Source organism: Leptidea sinapis, chromosome 23 (genome assembly GCF_905404315.1).
Source record: "Leptidea sinapis chromosome 23, ilLepSina1.1, whole genome shotgun sequence".
Lineage (NCBI taxonomy): Eukaryota > Metazoa > Arthropoda > Insecta > Lepidoptera > Pieridae > Leptidea > Leptidea sinapis.
In genome coordinates, this window is record NC_066287.1 from 7,458,283 (window position 1) to 7,476,805 (window position 18,523).

General features: G+C 38.5%; 1 protein-coding gene across 1 annotated transcript in view; it reads left to right on the plus strand.

Moving 5' to 3' along the window:
• Nucleotides 1-18,523, plus strand: part of LOC126971163 (multiple C2 and transmembrane domain-containing protein-like) — a 112,637-nt gene that overhangs the window by 21,432 nt on the left and 72,682 nt on the right. The window lies entirely within an intron of this gene.

The following is an 18,523-nucleotide window of genomic DNA, read 5'->3' on the forward strand; positions in this document are numbered from 1 at the left end:
ATATCGCCGAAAGCAGCAGTGCCATCAATCTTGGTCATTGCAGTATCTAAGGATGAAGTGGAGTTTTTATCCAGCGAACTTAAAAAACACTATAGGCAATCATGCCTCCAGGTCCCTCAAAAGAGTAAGGTAGGGACTTCCCCCGGGAGCTCGTGCGCCTTGGTCCCTCGCCAAGGCTGTCCAAGGATATTTCTTGCCGTTCCGCCACTGCACGGTGACGATGACTCGCTTGCTCATGACGCGAAACAGAAAGTTGATCTCCTAGGCATTCAACTTGACCCTGGATGTCCAAGTTGGTACCTGTAGTGGAGTTCAAATTACAGCGTGCTTCATGCACTTTTCATCTTGGATGTACATAAATCTATTAGGCCCGATAGCATTTCCTCGATATTGCTGCGGACATGCTCCATAATTAACGCCAGATTTAGGCACCTTTAGTGCATACGATCTCGGATTCGTCCACCTGCGGCCCCATTGCAATTACCTCCATTTTCTCTAAAGTTGGGGTCACTTATCAACCGTCTCCTCTTACAATATAGATATTGTAAGAGAAGAGCACCAGCTGATCGGTGATTGCCAGTACAGATTTCGTCAACATCGTTAATCGACTTGTTTAAGTAGCTCACGTGTAAATGGGTGCAATCCTAAAGGAGAGGCGTTAGCAGTGAGTGTCTGGACCTAACGAAAGCCTTCGATCAAGTGCGGCACAATGCTTATAGCGCAGCTACCATCCAATGGGCTTCCCGAGAGATTAAGCAAGTAGGTTACTAGCATTTTGGCTGATCGAAGCGTAAACGTTGATATCGACAGTGCGTGGTCTGTCTTAAAAACCATAAAGGCTGGTATCCCACAAGGCTGCATACTATCCCCTACACTGTTTCTCCTTTATTGTGTACCCGCATATATAACACCACTACTCGAACTGCTACAGCTTTTATCAGCATATTTGGCGTTGATATGTCGAGCCAAGTTCAGTTCCGTGGTCACTTGGGAGAGAAGAGGAAGAAGTAACAGGGATATATGCATTTGAAGATGAAGAGAGCATGGCCACTGTGGAATCAACTGCCGGCTGCATTTTCCCAAACCGATACGACTTCAAGCTTTAGAGCATAGCATAATTCCCTGCATCTCTTGACCCCTGGTTTTGCGAATGTCCATTGCCAATAGCCTCTTGCCCACTTTTTACCTCTTATACAACTATGTATCGCTGGAGAAAGATATTGTTTGTATTATAAGCTATTTTTAAAATAATTTTCACTCAATTATGTCACCCCATTCAATAAAAATAAAATTGAAAGTTAAGTCATCTCCTATTATTATGAGCTTGTTATAAAATATGCATCGTATCATATCAAAATAGGTACACCCTACCGTATGTAGGTTTCGAGACAACTTTTAGGGTGTCAGTATACAAGTATTTACAGACTTACAGCTGGGTATCTCGAATTCCGAGGTGAACTTACTATAATGACTGGACTAACGGGAATGGTGGTGCGACAAATACATGTAATGGGTAATTAAAGTGATACACAAATAAACATAATTTTTTCCAAGAAATAATATTATATTTTACGATCATGTATTCAATGTCAGCTGTATCATGCCTGTGAGGTTAAACGAAGTAACTAGTTCCAAGAATTAATCATACTAAATTTATAGCCTCATGGTTCACCTTTATGGGTCAAATTATTAACTCTCATTAAGAGTAGATATTACATCAGACGCCAACAGTAGGTACAAATTACTGTAACGACACCTTTCGTGACGCAATCGCTCTTTTATAATGCTTGTTTAGGTAAAGACTAGATTTAATCTTTTTACAAAGACTAGCTGTACCCGCCCGCTTCGCTAGGAGAATTTTAAAAGGAAATAAATTAAATTTTTTTCATCTTTATAACAAATACAATAAAAAATATAGCATGGTAGCCATAAACTATCTAGGAATTTCGCATCGAATGGTGGTAGTTTCATGTCGATACGTTCAGTGGTTTAGGCGTGATTGAGCCACAAACAAAGACCATTTTCATTATATATATAAGATATCTTTTTGGCAAGTTACATTTTCGTGTCAACACATATACTTCTTCATTATGATCATGAACGAATATCTAGGCTCGGGTCGGGTACCACTGTCATTTATGGTATGTTTATACCCTATGCTACGCTGTGCCCAATTTGGGGCTAGACAATTTGTTTGAAGTGTCACAAAAAATAAATTAATATAGGCTCTCTAAGACTCGTGTTCCAAAATGATTTTCAATTCATAGTTATGAAGACAGTTCCGAACACGCCTGGAATAAGGACCTCAGATATTCTTTGTTGTCTTCATTCTCCTAGTTCCTCGATTTTATAGTTGAATGTACTTACTCCTAATTTCGCAACACTTCCATGACCATTCACTATAAAATTTTAGTTAAAAAGACAGCTCGTCATCCAACCACTAACCACATCAATATTTCCTTCTCAGTAATTGTCATTGCATCTTAATCATCGCAGAGCTCTCATTTCTACTGCAAGATATGTTCTGGATTCAGTGGCGTTGCGTGCCTTGGCGGGGCCACTTATAAAAATTTGTTTGGGGGTTTTTATGAAGGGTAAAGATTGCTCACAAAAGAAAAAAAACTGCTTAAATTATGGAATAGGAGGACAAACGAGCGTACGGGTCACCTGTTGTTAAGTGATCACCGCCGCCCACAATCTCTTGCAACACCAGAGGAATCATCTCAAGCTAACATTAAGGAAGGTGTACGCGCTTTTTTTGAAGGTACCCATGTCGTATCGTCCCGGAAACACCGCACAAGGATATTCACTCCACAGCTTCGTAGTACGTGGAAGAACCTTGTAAACCGCACTGTGGAGGACCGCCACACATTCATATGGTGGGGATGATATCCTAACTTGTGGCGTGTCGTGCGAAGGTAGAATTCGGCGGCAGGAATCAGGTTAAACAGCTCTTCGGAACACTCCCCGTGATAAATGTGGTAGAAGACACACAATGAAGCGACGTCTCTACGCAACGCCAAGTGATTTTACAAACAATTCAAATTAAATATAGTTTACACTTTCCATTCCTTTTATTGGCAAGCAGCAAAAGTTTTTTATTAATTTGCTTACGCACGTCGGGGGCCCCGTATAATTGATACGGTGGTAGCTACGCCCCTGTCTGGATTACACCTTAAGTACCACCCCTATCAGATGTCATCCTGCTGACTGTAACAAAAGACTAATGAGGCCAGGTAGAAATGTTTGCTCTTTTTAACATTAATCGCATTCGCCAGTCAACGCACGACCACTACTCTTGCAATATTCATCACGACAAGTATCGGGCGTAAGTGACATTTCTATTTTGAAACTGCCAATATACAATCATTTTGACTTTCACCACAGTCTACTATTTGACTATCAACCTTTATATCTGCTGTTAAACATTTAAATCTGTCAGATATGTACCGCTACTTTCGCCTTTAGGGTAGGATATTGGACTGGCTGTTCCAAATGTTTGACAGCAAATTTTTGTGCCAATTTGAAGCGCCACTCGCGAGCGTCCAAATAACTAATTTTGAAGTATAATACAAATGGCTGCGAGAGAAGCGTAAAGTACTCTGAAGTATTTTTGCATTTTGATTTTTTTTTTGTTAATAGTTTCCCACCATCTATCCATGTTTCTTTAGCTGAGGTCGTCATCACTAGTTTTAGTACCGCAGACTCTCGCTATGGCCAACAGCGCCAAAATGGCGAATATCGAACAAACACAAAAGCATTTCTCTTGCTTGCAACAGCCGCCGCTCCAGTGTAAATATAAGTGGTCAGTGGGTATATAACATACTAGAGTGACGACCCACTCGTTCCTCGCGTAAAACCTTGAATGAAACTCTATGGGAAATGATAGAACCTGAACCTTCTTCCCGAACCAAACTCGACGACAAACGATTTTAACCTTTTCTCATCAAGACCTTTCCAACGATATTTTTGCGGGTCTGTACTTACTGCGGTTGCTAAGGAATAAAATACTTTCTACTATATTTGGTTGGTCTGAGAATCGGTCATAATAAATATTTATACACCAAATTGAGCTATTTTTATTAGTTTATATGGCAATACAACGTTTGTCGCGTCAGCTAGTATATATATATATATATATATACCTATTATTATTCATTTTTTCTAAGGGCTCAACAGCCATTCTGACAATGATAAAATTATTCTCAAATGGAACACCCAATCAGTGGCCATTATAAATCATTCTGTTTATTACAATATGGGCTTGATATCTAAATAGCAACTTTAATTGCTTATCAGTTCTTCTCCTTATGTTGAAGTATTCCCAATGTGACTGCATGACTACCAAGTGTTGTTACATCAAGTTATAGTATTGTATGGTAAATTTTACCTTTTATTTATTTTACTTTAATTAAAACGACTTACACCAATTACATTAATTACAGGCAATTCATTATTTATTCAGACATTCATCTCGCTCACAGTACAGGTACTTCAGGCGTTCTGAAATTATCATTCCCGTTCGTTCATCCGCGAACAAGTCTCACTAAGGGTTTGCGTTCAGTTTCGCACTTAAATTATGCATCCATATTATATTACTAGCTGACCCGGCAAACGTTGTTTTGCCATATTACAATTTATTTTTAGGGTTCGACGGCTTTTTCTCCGACGTATTATATGAATACAACTACTATGAAAAAGTCTTTTCATTTTTTGGGTTAATATACAGGATGTCCCAAAGTTATGGGACATGAAGGGAAAGTACCTTAAATATCAAAGATAGGCTATTTTACTGAAAGAAGACTTTGTGTTATTTTTAAAAGTTAGTAATTCTGCATTCAAAGATTTTCTAAAAATTACTTGCCTCGTCTGGGAATCGAACCGACTTAAATGTAAAATAAAACACCCCTACTCTTATGATGCCAACTCTTCTTAAGTAACATAGTTTTTGTTGCGTAGCAACGCTTCCACACATATGACGAGAGTTGTCAAACTTCATATCGGGCAGCGACGTAAATGACCAAACTTCAAGACATTGTTAATTTCAACAGCTCCGTCAGCAATACTCGTACCTCAGCGGAAAAGTGTTTACTTTAGGCGCTGTAGACCCGGTTTCGATACACATACTAGTGAATGGAGTTTTTTGGGTTTTGTTAAGTTAATGGAAATTTCTAGTAAGTTCAAGATCAAATCGAACAGAGTAAAGAGGATGGAAAATGTGTAAGCAGGATAACAATAGTTAAAAGAAATTTCTAGTACAATTTAAATTTAAAGATGGAATCGGAGAATCATTTTGAAAATAGAACAGATCCGGGGGTATATAAGCAGTACTAAGCGTGGCCTACGGCAGTTCTAGTTCTGACTCGAAAGTGTAAAGAAGAAGTAGAAGTAGTGAAAAGTGGAAGTGTTCCAAGAAGAAGAAGATAGAAGAGACTTAGTGTCCGGTGCGGTGTGACGCGTTGAAGGTACCGCCGCCCAGAAAAAGTGAACGCAAATAAAGACTCGTTCCTATAAGCGGAGTATTATTTCCAATCCCTGACCCACTCTCGTGTCAATATCATATGTACTCACAAAAAATTGGCTTTCTATTGGTAACATAATTTTCAAAATCGGTTCAGTAGAACCAGAGATAAAGGCCGGCAATTCTCTTGCTTGAATCAATACATTATTAACCCTATGCACAGACAATGTCCTAAACACACCATCAGTCACCACTTTATCGAAGACGTTCAAATATTCCAAAACGTAATAATAATTTTTTTTATGGTCCAAAGATACGGCCTGGTCAATACATCCAAATTCCCTTTCTGAATGCCGCTTGCATTTGCTACTTTAACTCCAAAACCAATAAAGCAAATAATAATGGGTAGGTAATGCCGAAAAACAGGTCTCGCTAAATTTGACCAAGTCGGAAGTAACCTAGGTTTCATGCAATGAAATAAAATAATAAAGTAAGTAATTTAAATCAGTTTTACATTAACTCCGGTGAAATGTTACTGCCTGTGAGAGTGATGCTAATGTGAGTTCATATTTTTTTTCTTGTTATTTACGCAACAACCATTCGTTTCATATTTTATTCTGGCGTCTATGGTAAGCTCTTTTGTGTGTCATTTCCCTGGGTATAAGATTGTTACATGGATTAGTACAACGTCTCAAGCTTAGATTAAGGATTGCTCTCCGGTGATAACCTCTCCAACTAGATATTTTTTATTACGGCAACTTTATTGCTTGTGTAAATTGTAAGGAATTTTGATACTCAATTGGCATCTTTCAAATTGTGTAACTTATATACGCTTCGTGTTATTTTACATTGAAATTAATAAAATAAAAAATATGTACCGATGATATTTATTCACAGTGTCTTTCTTATTTCTTGTATTTTTATTTTTACAAAGTTTTACTACGCAACCGCAACAGCATTTTATTTTCAATTATTAGCAAAGTTTAACAGAACATGTGGCACATGAACGTCCCACATTACTCGAGACTGCCTCGAGTACGCCAACTTGGACGATTAGTTGCCTCTGTTTGCGACTACGCTTGTGGTTTCCAGTTGGAGCGCAGTAGAGACCAATCCTTAATGTAGGTATCAAGCATATTTTGATAGATAATGGGGCCGCTTTTATCGTATTTTCATAATATTATCTTGACTGCATACAAATATTAGAATAAATATGTTCAATATATTTAATAATCACTAACCCCCTTATTTATAATAGTCTGCTAACTTACAGCATAGCTAATACTCACTCTGTCTTCTTCTATTGACCTGAGTCAGAATGAGAAAAAACACTCCTAAGCGGCTGTTTAAAGTTAGCGGACCATTATGAATAAGGGGGTTAGTTTTTTGCAAGCGTCAACATAAACTTGAAAAGGATTACAGGACTACTACGAATTTTACCTACAGCTTCACTTTTCATGTAGGTGCTAACACATACTTTCCTATCATCTCTACATAGTCGAATCTAGGCATTTCTGTTAAGGCTGGGGATTTAGCCAACGGCCTTGAGGTATCGAGCAGAGCTAGGTTACCTGTCCCGTACACGATCGCCATAGTTTTAATTCGGAATTAGAAGCATTTTTAATGCATTATAAACATAATACAAGTTTCTTTACAAAACTAACAAAACTATGTTATGTTAAATAGTATTGGTGTACAATTAATAAATTTTTATCTAGATCGAATGATTAACATGGCTCTAACTGTAAAAGTTTGGCGTATTTTGGTGATTCTTTTTCGCACTATCTATAAAAAATAATAAATTTTCTTCTCATATTCCGTAGATATATAATTATATTTTGTAAAAATATTTGCTTTATATAAACCGTCAAGAAATGGTTTCAATTATGCGCTATTTTAACGATTTCTTGGTATAGCAGCCATAAAGTCAGATCGCTCGAATCGTATTAGTGTTGAAAACAATGGGAATAAATCGTGTGATTACTATTAAAATATAAATAAAGTAGCAATTTCTGAATGAAAGCAATATCTAATATATTTCAACAGGCACCGTTTTTCAGTCCACGAAATTAAAGGCCATATTGTAATGTAATTACTTATAAATATGCAGCTGCGTTCCGGTCATTAATGATGTAGTTATCATAATTTTTGAAATGTTAATCTGTCCATATGTATGTCCTTTTATGCAAAAAGTAAACTTATCTATTCACCAGTGGGAAGCTCCTTTGCACCGGATGCAGGCTAGATTATGGGTACCACAATGGCGCCTATTTCTGCCGTGAAGCAGTAATATGTAAGCATTACTGTGTTTCGGTCTGAAGGGTGCCGTAGCTAGTGAAATAACTGGGCAAATGAGACTTGACAACTTATGTCTCAAGGTGACGAGCGTAGTTGTAGGGCCGCTCAGAATTTTTGGGTGTTTCAATAATCCTGAGCGGCACTACAATTTAATGGTCAGGGCGTATCAATTACCATCAGCTGAACGTCCTGCTCGTCTCGTCCTTCATTTTCACTTAAAAAAATCATTCCCGACTCGTGGTCACACCAGTTTGTCACACCAGTGTGACTACGAGTAATTTTTATTCCTCGTGGTCACACCAAGGGTTTACACACTACACCCTGTTGGTAATTGATATTATAAGTGATGTGTCAATTTCTATTCTCATGATATCGACATTCTCGATAGTTTAGATAACGAATGATTATGGATAGAAATTGTTTTTTTCCTCGTCTTCACACCACGGGTTTAACTACACTATTTTATAAGATATAAAATTAGTTAAAACGTTAGTGGTGTAATAAGTACCATATGTCGAAACAGGCAAAGATGTTTAACTTTTGTACATAGTAACACGAGTCGTGAATGAAAAAAATCTAGTCATATTTGCCTCGATAATATTCAAAGCCTCAATTTCGATTATAATACGCGATCAAGAAAGCAACTAAGAAGATTAAGGTTATTTCTTAAGAAGATTCTAGAAAATTTTATTTTTTATTTTTTTAAAGGCAGCTTTAGACTTCACCGTAAGAACAGGCTTAGCTTGTCCTTTTATAGTGACGTTTGTTTTGATATAAACATTGGTTCCAACTCTAGTCTTTATTGTATTGAACTATTAAACATTCTTGTAGCCTATATATATATATATATTTTTATTTGTTGAATTAAGGTTATCCACTACGATAGGGCCGTCTGTATAAATAACAAAATACTTGGCGTGTTTCTCCCTTTTTTTTTTATGAAAATAAGGCACGAGTCGAGCAGGATGTTCAGCTGATGGTAATTGATACCTGCCCATTACAATGCAGTGCCGCTCAGGATTCTTGAAAAACACAACAATTCTGAGCGGCACTACAATTAATGCGCCCGTCGACGACAGATATAAGATGTTAAGTCTCATTTGCCCAATAATTTCACTAACAAGGTTCTAAGTAGACGTTCTTCTGCTGATCAACTTGATCTGACTACAGTATTTTGGCGACATGATTCTGATTTTACAATCAAAGTCAAAGTCAAATAAACTTTATTCAATTAGGCTTAAATTAAGCCATTTTGTGTCGTCACTATCAATATTTCTTGTAAATTACTGAATCGAAAAAAAGTTGAGCTGGTGAGAAAAAAACATAAATACGAGAAACTCAGAGTATTTTAGAATGGCTGTAATAAACATAACAAATCTGTTTGTAAAGTGCTGCATGCAATATATGAATCGTGTCTAAATAATATAAATTATTTCATAAAAAGTAATAAAGAATTAACAGTATAAATAAAAATTATTGTATATTGGATGCATCAACCTTTAGAGCTTGAAATCATTGTTTGTGTAAGGATGCTTCGTGGACATGATGGTCCTGATTACTGTTATAATTAGTAATTGCATCCAACATACAATGATTTATTAACTATCACTATAACAGGTCGACCTGGCACCACAAGCAGCACCCGTTCACCAGTTGACGTGTGGACCAGCCATCATTCCCTTCGATCGAAACAAATTAACTTTATGAGATGATGAATCGGATATCCGATAACCTATTTATTCAATGACTTTATGTGTTAAGTATCATCCAAATGTTACAAGGTTTTCTTTATTTTTAATCCGTGGAGAATAATCTTTTTCCAATGCGACACATCTTCAGGAGGTGTGGACTGGCCGAATTCTACACCCAGGTCTCGTTTCAGAATAGCCGAATAGCAGAATTAATTCAAGAAAAGCTCATAGCATTTGGATATATAAATAATATGTAAGGATTTCCGCAAAATGACGCCTAGTTCACTAAACTTTTTTGTTTAATCGTAACAACCATGCAATTTCCTTTCACTTTTTAATGGATGTAACTTGGATGTATCCAATAATTATGTTTCCGTGTGACAGGTTTAAATTTGCTAAGGAATTAATTAGCACTTATAACATTTCTATTATGATATACTGTTACTGGATTAGTCAATGACGTTCTATACATACGTCATTGGGATTAGTACATATTATTATCTTTTTTTTTATGAAAATAAGGGTCAAGACGTGCCGCTCAGGATTCTTGAAAAACCCTAAAAATTCTGAATGGCACTACAACTGCGCTTGTCACCTTGTGACATAAGATGTTAAGTCTTATTTCTCCAGTAATTTCACTAGCTACGGCGCCCTTCAGACCGAAACACAGTAATGCTTACACATTACTGCTTCACGGTAGAAATAGCCGCCGTTGTGGTACCTATAATCTAGCCGGCATCCTGTGCAAAGGAGCCTCTCACCGGTATATGTATCTGATCGCAACTAAACTCAGCAGATTAATGGGCGCACGCACAAACATTTCGTTTCTTTTAATTATATTAACGTTTTTCTACAGTTATAATATAATTTTTTTCCATACGTTGCTCAAAAGTTTCAAACAGGTTTTTATTAAATAAATCACGATTAAAGTGACGGCAAATCGTCAGATGTACGCTCATGTCACCTTAAATCACGGACAAGTAAAAAAAAATGGACTCCGCGCCGTGATATTAGCAAGTGAAGCACCGTTATGCTAGTGTGTGTGCGGTTACGGGGGATACTAGTTACACAATTTTTTCTCCCTTAAATAATCATATATGGCCACAAATACTTATATAGTATCGTTTTTACACTTTTTCACAACGCACGACGGCATTTTTAAAATATTTTATAGAAACGCAAACTGATCTGTCACAGACGATGACAATTCTCATAATGGCCGCCTATCGACCTGTAGTAGTGTAAGTGTATGCGTGGGGCTATGTATTTACACGTTAATCGGATTGTTTTGGTGCTACACTGTTATGTAAGGTGACACGGAGTCCTTAGTTTTCTACTACTCCGTGCCTTAAATATGGTGGTCCCTTAAACTATAACACGGCGATCGCAGTGCATTCCAGCAGCGCCTGCGATAACCTTGTGTGTAAGGGCCCTTGAACAGATTATTAGCGAATCAAATCTACAACGTGCCCAATAAAAACTGAAACATTTGTGAATATTTTCATGTTTCCTTTTGTAATAAATAGGATAAGATAGATCTACCACGCGGACGAAGTAGGTAGCTCGGCTCAGCGAAGTTTTCATAATATTTGGTGACAATAAATAATATTTAAATAACTTTAATTGTCATTATATAATCGAACAACAGCACAATATACATAGATACACCAACGCACAATAATTAGAAATAATAACATCGGAAATCGAACCTGTTGGCCATTACTATACCATCACTCAACCAAAGGTTAATATGAGACATTGAAATTATTGAGCCACTTAAGAGGTTCGATGTTAAGATTGGATATCATATATTACAACGGAAAGTGGTCAGTGACCTCAAGGTTTAGCGGAAATCAAATAAAAACCGGTATGCATGTTCATTTATAAGTAGCGTAACCTCAAATAGTTGTGTACAGTCGAAGGGTAATAATACACTGCCACATTATTTCTAGTCCCACTGGAACGTGACGCCCCCTCCCGTTCCCCTTTCACCACCTCGCGCTATCCTGTTTCGTCAGTACGGTTTGCAGTTTCATCGCTGTTAGGTACCTACATGTCGTGATATTTTCATGTTATCCCTGCTTTGTTTTTAAAGTTTTCATGGTTCCGTTTTGACTTTTGTTGATTATAGTTCCGTAGTTTCTGTTGTTCTGTGTCGCTATAATAGTACTGACAGAAAAATAATCACTTATTTACTTCAATCAGATTCTTACATTGCCTTTTCATCATTATTATAATATTAATCAGCATCACAACAGAACATCTTTACATCAATCTATAATATTGAAAAAATAAATCATTGTTTATTTATTAATAATAATATCCTACTGATGCTTGTTTTGCGCACCGTAACAAAGCGACGATGTGACGTCATCGACGTCAGATCTAGAGATATTGTAACCGGGTAGCATACGTAGGTATATACATATATTATGACAACAGCAAAATGCTTCTTTTTTTTTGGAATAGGAGGACAAACGAGCGTACGGGTTACCTGGTGTTAAGTTATCACCGCCCACATTCTCTTGCAACACCAGAGGAATTACAGAAGCGTTGCCGGCCTTAAAGGAAGGTGTACACTTTTTTTTTGAAGGTGCCCATGTTGTATCGTCCCGGAAACACCGCACAAGGAAGCTCATTCCACAGCTTTGTAGTATGTGGAAGAAAGCACCTTGAAAACCGCACTGTGGAGGACACATCCAGATGGATCATATCCTAACTTGTGGCATGTCGTGCGAAGGTGGAATTCGGCGGCAGGAATCAGGTTAAACAGCTCTTCGGAACACTCCCCGTGATAAATGTGGAAGAAGACACACAATGAAGCGACGTCTCTACGCAACGCCAAGTGATCCAGCCGTTCACAGAACACTGGGTCCCCGACAAACAATATTCAACTTATTGGCTTACAACAATATTCAAAATTCTCCCTTATACTTTTTATGTAGAACTAATTTAATTAGAAAAACCTAAAGCTCAGGAAATATGCATCATTCGGTGATAGATACATATTTGTTCCCTTTGGGGTGGAGACGATGGGTCCTTGGGGTTCATCGGCACAAAAACTTATAACAGAGTTATCCAGGCATCTAACAGATTTAACAGGTGACCCAAGATCGGTACATAACCTCTGCCAACGGATAAGTCTCGCCATACGAAGAGCTAACGTTGCCAGCTCCATGGGTATCTTACCTGCCGACAGCGTTCTTAATGATAGTTACTATTAGGAGGCTCCTTTGCACAGGAAGCTGGCTAGATTATGGGTACCACAACGGGGCCTATTTCTGCCGTGAAGCAGTAATGTGTAAGCATTACTGTGTTTCGGTCTGAAGGGCGCCGTAGCTATTGAAATTACTGGGCAAATGAGTTCCCAATGATAAACCTGATAAAGCGCTGATAAAATAAGACTTAACATCTTAAGTCTCGAGGTGACGAGCGCAATTGTAGTGCCGCTCATAATATTTGGGTTTTTCAAGAATTCTGAGCGGCACTACAATGTAATGGGTAGGGCGTATCAATCAACAGCTGAACGTGCTGCTCGTCTGGTCCCTTATTTTTCATTAAAAAAAATGTAAGTCTATTTAAGTTTTATTTTATTCTTTTTTATATAAATAGTGTTATTAATTATTAAGTCATATGGAATTGATTTGAAATATATATTCTAGGGTAGATTTAAAACATGTCAACATATATAAAAAATATATCATGTGCACGGGAGGTACCTACCTACACTTGTTTTCTTCTGGCAACATTGTCAAGTTGAACATCGGTTGGCTGAAATTAATGGCATATACAACAGCCCATAATGATATGTTAACCTTGTCAGGAACCAACGTATTTCCGTCATTGAATACTTATTCACAGTTTTAATTATTTTCAACCACAATTAGTATGTTATACTTAATTAAATATTTTCTACTGTGTTTAAGGTAAATAGAAAGGAAATAACTTCCAAAATAATTACCTAAGTCCTAAAGTAGATAATTAACTTTTTATAATCATTGAGTAAGTTTGGTGCATCACCTGTATACCTAATGTAAAGTGCTGAAACTGAACAGGCCGGTCAACTTAACTCGGGACTAGTGATGTACCGAGTCGCTGTTTTGGTGGATTGAGTCCACTCGAGTCTATTTATACGGTGTTCGAATCCGCATTTCGAGCCCAGTAGTCGAGTTTTTGAGTTGACTCGAGTTCAGAACTCTACGATGGAAATTCGAGTCCGCTACCAATTTTAGAACAACATGGAAAATAATCTAAACGTAGTTAAAACTACATGTAGATACGTTTGATATAATGACACAACGATAATACATCAAACATTTTAAATGAAAATTCTATTAGTTTTATAACACAAAAAAAAAAATTTGGAAGCTATTTAAAAACTTAATATATTATAGAATCGAGTCAGCGAGTACAAGGTCGATTTTCCTGACTCGAGTACCAGAAGCGAGTCAGGCGTACTCGCGATTCCAAAGCGGGAATCGAGTCTGACTCGAGTCAAGCTGTACTCGGCATATCGCTACTCGGGACCTGAGTCGAGAAGCGTAGTGTTGAGTAGGTCATACAAGAGGCGGCATATTTGTCCCGTAGGTACGTGACTATAAAATGTAAGGAGCGGCTCAATATTTTAAAATGTACTTCGAATTTTATGTCGCGGTAGTCGCGTTACGTGTTATTTTCATAATTTACTCATTAGCCTCTAGACCGTGAAGGAGAGCGAGACATTTCATCATCATCATCAGCCGGAAGACGTCCACAGCTGGACAAAGGCCTGACCCAAAGATTTCCACGACGATCGGTCCTGAGCTGCCTTGATCAAACGTATTCCGGCGATCTTGTCCAGATCGTCGATCCATCTTGCGGGGGCCCAACCAACACTGCGTCTTCCGGTACTTGGTCGCCATTCGAGGACTTTTCTACCCCACCGGCCATCTGTATATCGAGCTATGTGCCCTGCCAACTGCCACATCAGTTTCGCAATCATTTGGGCTATGACGATGACTTTGGTTCTCCTACGGATGTCCTCATTTCTGATTCGATCTCACAAAGACATTACAAATCAAAACAATTAAAATAAATGCACAATAAATAAAGAAGAATTCAATTTTATTAAATATTATATATTTCGTGTTATTTCCAATAAATTACAATCATAGTTTAAGAAACAATATTAATTTTTGTTTTATATACATTTGATAGCAGTTTGATATACATTGCTTGCTTATTTTATATTCAGTTATCAATCATTGTTCTTTTTGCCACTAAAAGTGGTAATTTGTTATAGAGCACTCTAATTCTCTGAAAAAATCGCTTGGCACCCCTATGTCTGTGAAGACGACTGAGCAGTACAATCCGAAGGAGATGATCGACAACACGGACATTGAGCGGGTCCACGAGGCGCGTAACTTAGGTTTAATAATTGACGAAAACACGCGCTTCGAAAAATATATAAGCCAAGTGTTATTCAATTGTTTTATAGACTTAAAGTTATCTACAAAATTCAAAAATATCTAAGTACAGATCTTCGAGTCAGATTATGTGAAGCACTTGTAATATCAAAGCTCAATTACTTTGACATTGTGTAAAAATGTTCCATCTAACGAATGCAAAATTCGTGCGATCGATTCTACTGGAATATTCCGCCCAGGTAGCACATTACTCCATACTTAGAAGACGCCGATGTACTTATGGAAGGTCAGAGGTGTCTGCACTTAGCAACGTTTCTTTTCGATATCATACATAACAAAACACCTCTTTACTTGTATAATAAACTTGAATGGCCAGGGCAAAGCAGTGCTAATAATAGAAAAAGCGAGATATGACCATATTTATCACGGGGAGTGTTCCGAAGAGCTGTTTAACCTCATTCCTGCCGCCGAATTCCACCTTCGCACGACACGCCACAAGTTAGGATATCATCCCCACCATCTGGATGTGTGGCGGTCCTCCACAGTGCGGTTTTCAAGGAGCTTTCTTTCTCGTACTACTAAGCTGTGGAATGAGTTTCATTGTGCGGTGTTTCCGGGACGATACGACATGGGTACCTTCAAAAAAAGCGCGTACACCTTCCTTAAAGGCCGGCAACACTCTGGTGTTGCAATAGAATGTGGGCGGCGGTGATCACTTAACACCAGGTGACACGTACGCTCGTCTGTCCTCCTATTCCATAAAAAAAAATGCCACGGCATCATTCAATAGCGTTCTACCCCTGAACGTTGGTTCAGCCAGCGTAGGCAATGTAAGCGCAAAATAATGTGTTCATTGACGGTATCACATTAGAAACCTCTAAAATTATCAGTGTTGTTCCTCTATATTATACATGTATTATAGATTTAAGCCTTCCTCTGAATCACTCTATGTATGTTAAAAGAAACCACATCGAAATCCGTTGCATAGTTTTTTTATGACGAGACAAGACGAGCAGGACGTTCAGCTGATGGTAATTCATACGCCCTGCTCATTACAATGCAGTACCGCGCAGGATTCTTGAAAAACACAAAAATTCTGAGCGGCACTATAACTCCAATCGTCACCTTGAGACATGAGATGTTAAATCTCATTTGCCCAGTAATTTCACTAGCAGACCGGAACACAGTAATGCTTACACATAACTGATTCACGGCAGAAATAGGCGCCGTTATTGTGCCCATAATCTAGCTGGCATCCTGTGCAAAGGAGTGGGAGTTTTAGTAGTTTTAAAGATCTAAGCACACACTGACATACAGCGGGAAGAGACTTTGTTTTATATTATGTAGTGTAATTACCTACCTAAATGGGAATTTCTTGCGTGTGAAAATCTGTGAAGACTTCCATTGTTACGTCACAAAAAATTAAACACAAAGGAATTTATTATAAGTAATATCGTGTCGTACAAATGTGAACAAGTATAAACATATTTTTTTTTGTATCAAATTTAATATTATGATTTGAATTATGATTAGTAACTGATTTATTTTTTAAACGATTGTTAAACAAACATTTTTAAATGATAATTTCACGCTTTAAGTATTTTGTTACAAATAAATGTTAGTTTTTATTATTTTTATAATAATTACCGACAGAATTGTAAGTAATGAATCTTCTTCTTCGCGTGCCTTTCCATCACTTGACACTTTTCCTTGTCCATGGTTAAGCAGAATAGTTCTTGGATTGTCTTTATGCCAGTCCACTCCCTTATAATTCTGAGCTAAAACTTCATTCTTCTTCCAACACCTCTTTCCCCAGCAATTTTCCCGATAAAAATAGTTTCCAGCAGGCGTACCTATCGTTGCGAAGTATATGACCGAGGTACGAGATCTTACGCTGTTTGATGGTTCTAGTGAGATCTAACAGCCACTCGATATTCTTCTGCATTCGGAGAAGGACACTTTAGCCGTTCAACTTATGCGGAGCATTCTACGATAGGTTCACATCTCGATAGCTTCAATCTTTTATGTAAGTCTTCCACTAATTTCCATACCTCCCAACCGTATAAAACAACGGGCCAAATGTTGCATTGCATGAGTCTGGTACGGGGTTTCAGTAATCAATACATATTATAAAACAAAGTCCTCCGCCGCTCCTGTCTGTCTATCTGTTCGAGATAAACTCAAAAACTATTGGACTGATTTTCATTTTGTTTTCAACAATGGATAGCGTGGTTCTCGAGGAAGGTTTTAGTATATAATTTGTAAAGTTTTTGTTTACATATTTGTATAGGTTAACTTAACGATTTGTTTGAGCTGTTAGAAAAAATAAGCCGTCTTGGAGCTTGCTACTAAAACATTGTCTAAGGCCTTTGCGATATAACAAAATAATGTATAGTGGAATTGTCTATTCTTATTTACTTCTACAGAAAGTCCGCGATGACATTTGTTTATCTGTCAATGTTCACATACATTGGCAATTATAAAGCGGGTATGTGAAAGTTGTTTACAGAAATACGATTTTTTTTTTTTTATGGAATAGGAGGACAAACGAGCGTACGGGTCACCTGGTGTTAAGTGATCACCGCCGCCCACACTCTCCTGCAACACCAGAGGAATCACAAGAGCGTTGCCGGCCTTTAAGGAAGGTGTACGCGCTTTTCTTGAAGGTACCCATGTCGTATCGTCCCGGAAACACCGCACAAGGAAGCTCATTCCACAGCTTCGTGGTACGAGGAAGAAAGCTCCTTGAAAACCGCACTGTGGAGGACCGCCACACATCCAGATGGTGGGGATGATATCCTAACTTGTGGCGTGTCGTGCGAAGGTGAAATTCGGCGGCAGGAATCAGGTTGAACAGCTCTTCGGAACACTCCCCGTGATAAATGCGGTAGAAGACACACAATGAAGCGACGTCTCTACGCAACGCCAAGTGATCCAGCCGTTCACAGAGTACTGGGTCCCCGACAATTCGAGCTGCTCTGCGTTGCACGCGGTCAAATGGATCGAGCTGATACTGGGGTGCGCCAGACCAGAGATGACAGCAATACTCCATGTGAGGCCGGACCTGCGCTTTGTAGAGCGCTAGAATGTGGGCCGGCTTGAAGTATTGCCGTGCTCTATTTATGACGCCCAGTTTCTTTGAAGCCAGTTTGGCTTTGCCCTCCAGATGGCCACGGAATTGGCAATTGCTCGAGATTTCGAGACCCAGTATTCCGATACTAGGCGAGGCTTTAAGGGAAGTGTTCTCGAAGAGCGGTGATACGGCAAATGGGGTTTTTTTAGTGGTAAACGCGCAAACTTGAGTCTTCTGGGGGTTAAATTGGACAAGGTTCAACTTACCCCATTCCGCGACCTTCTCGAGAGAGGACTCGATAGAAGACACAAGTTTCACCCGGCACTGGTCGACGTTTTCCCGAGAGAGACCTGCATGGCCCGTGTATACGGCATCACCAGTGCTGTCGTCTGCATAGCAATGTATGTTGGCGGTGTCCAACATATCATTGATATGCAGAAGAAACAGCGTGGGAGATAGCACACAGCCTTGGGGCACTCCAGCGTTCACGGGCTTGGGATTCGAGCAATAACCGTCGATAACGACCTGTATGCTGCGCCCAGTGAGGAAGCTGGAGGTCCACTTGCATAAGCTCTCGGGAAGCCCAAATGATGGA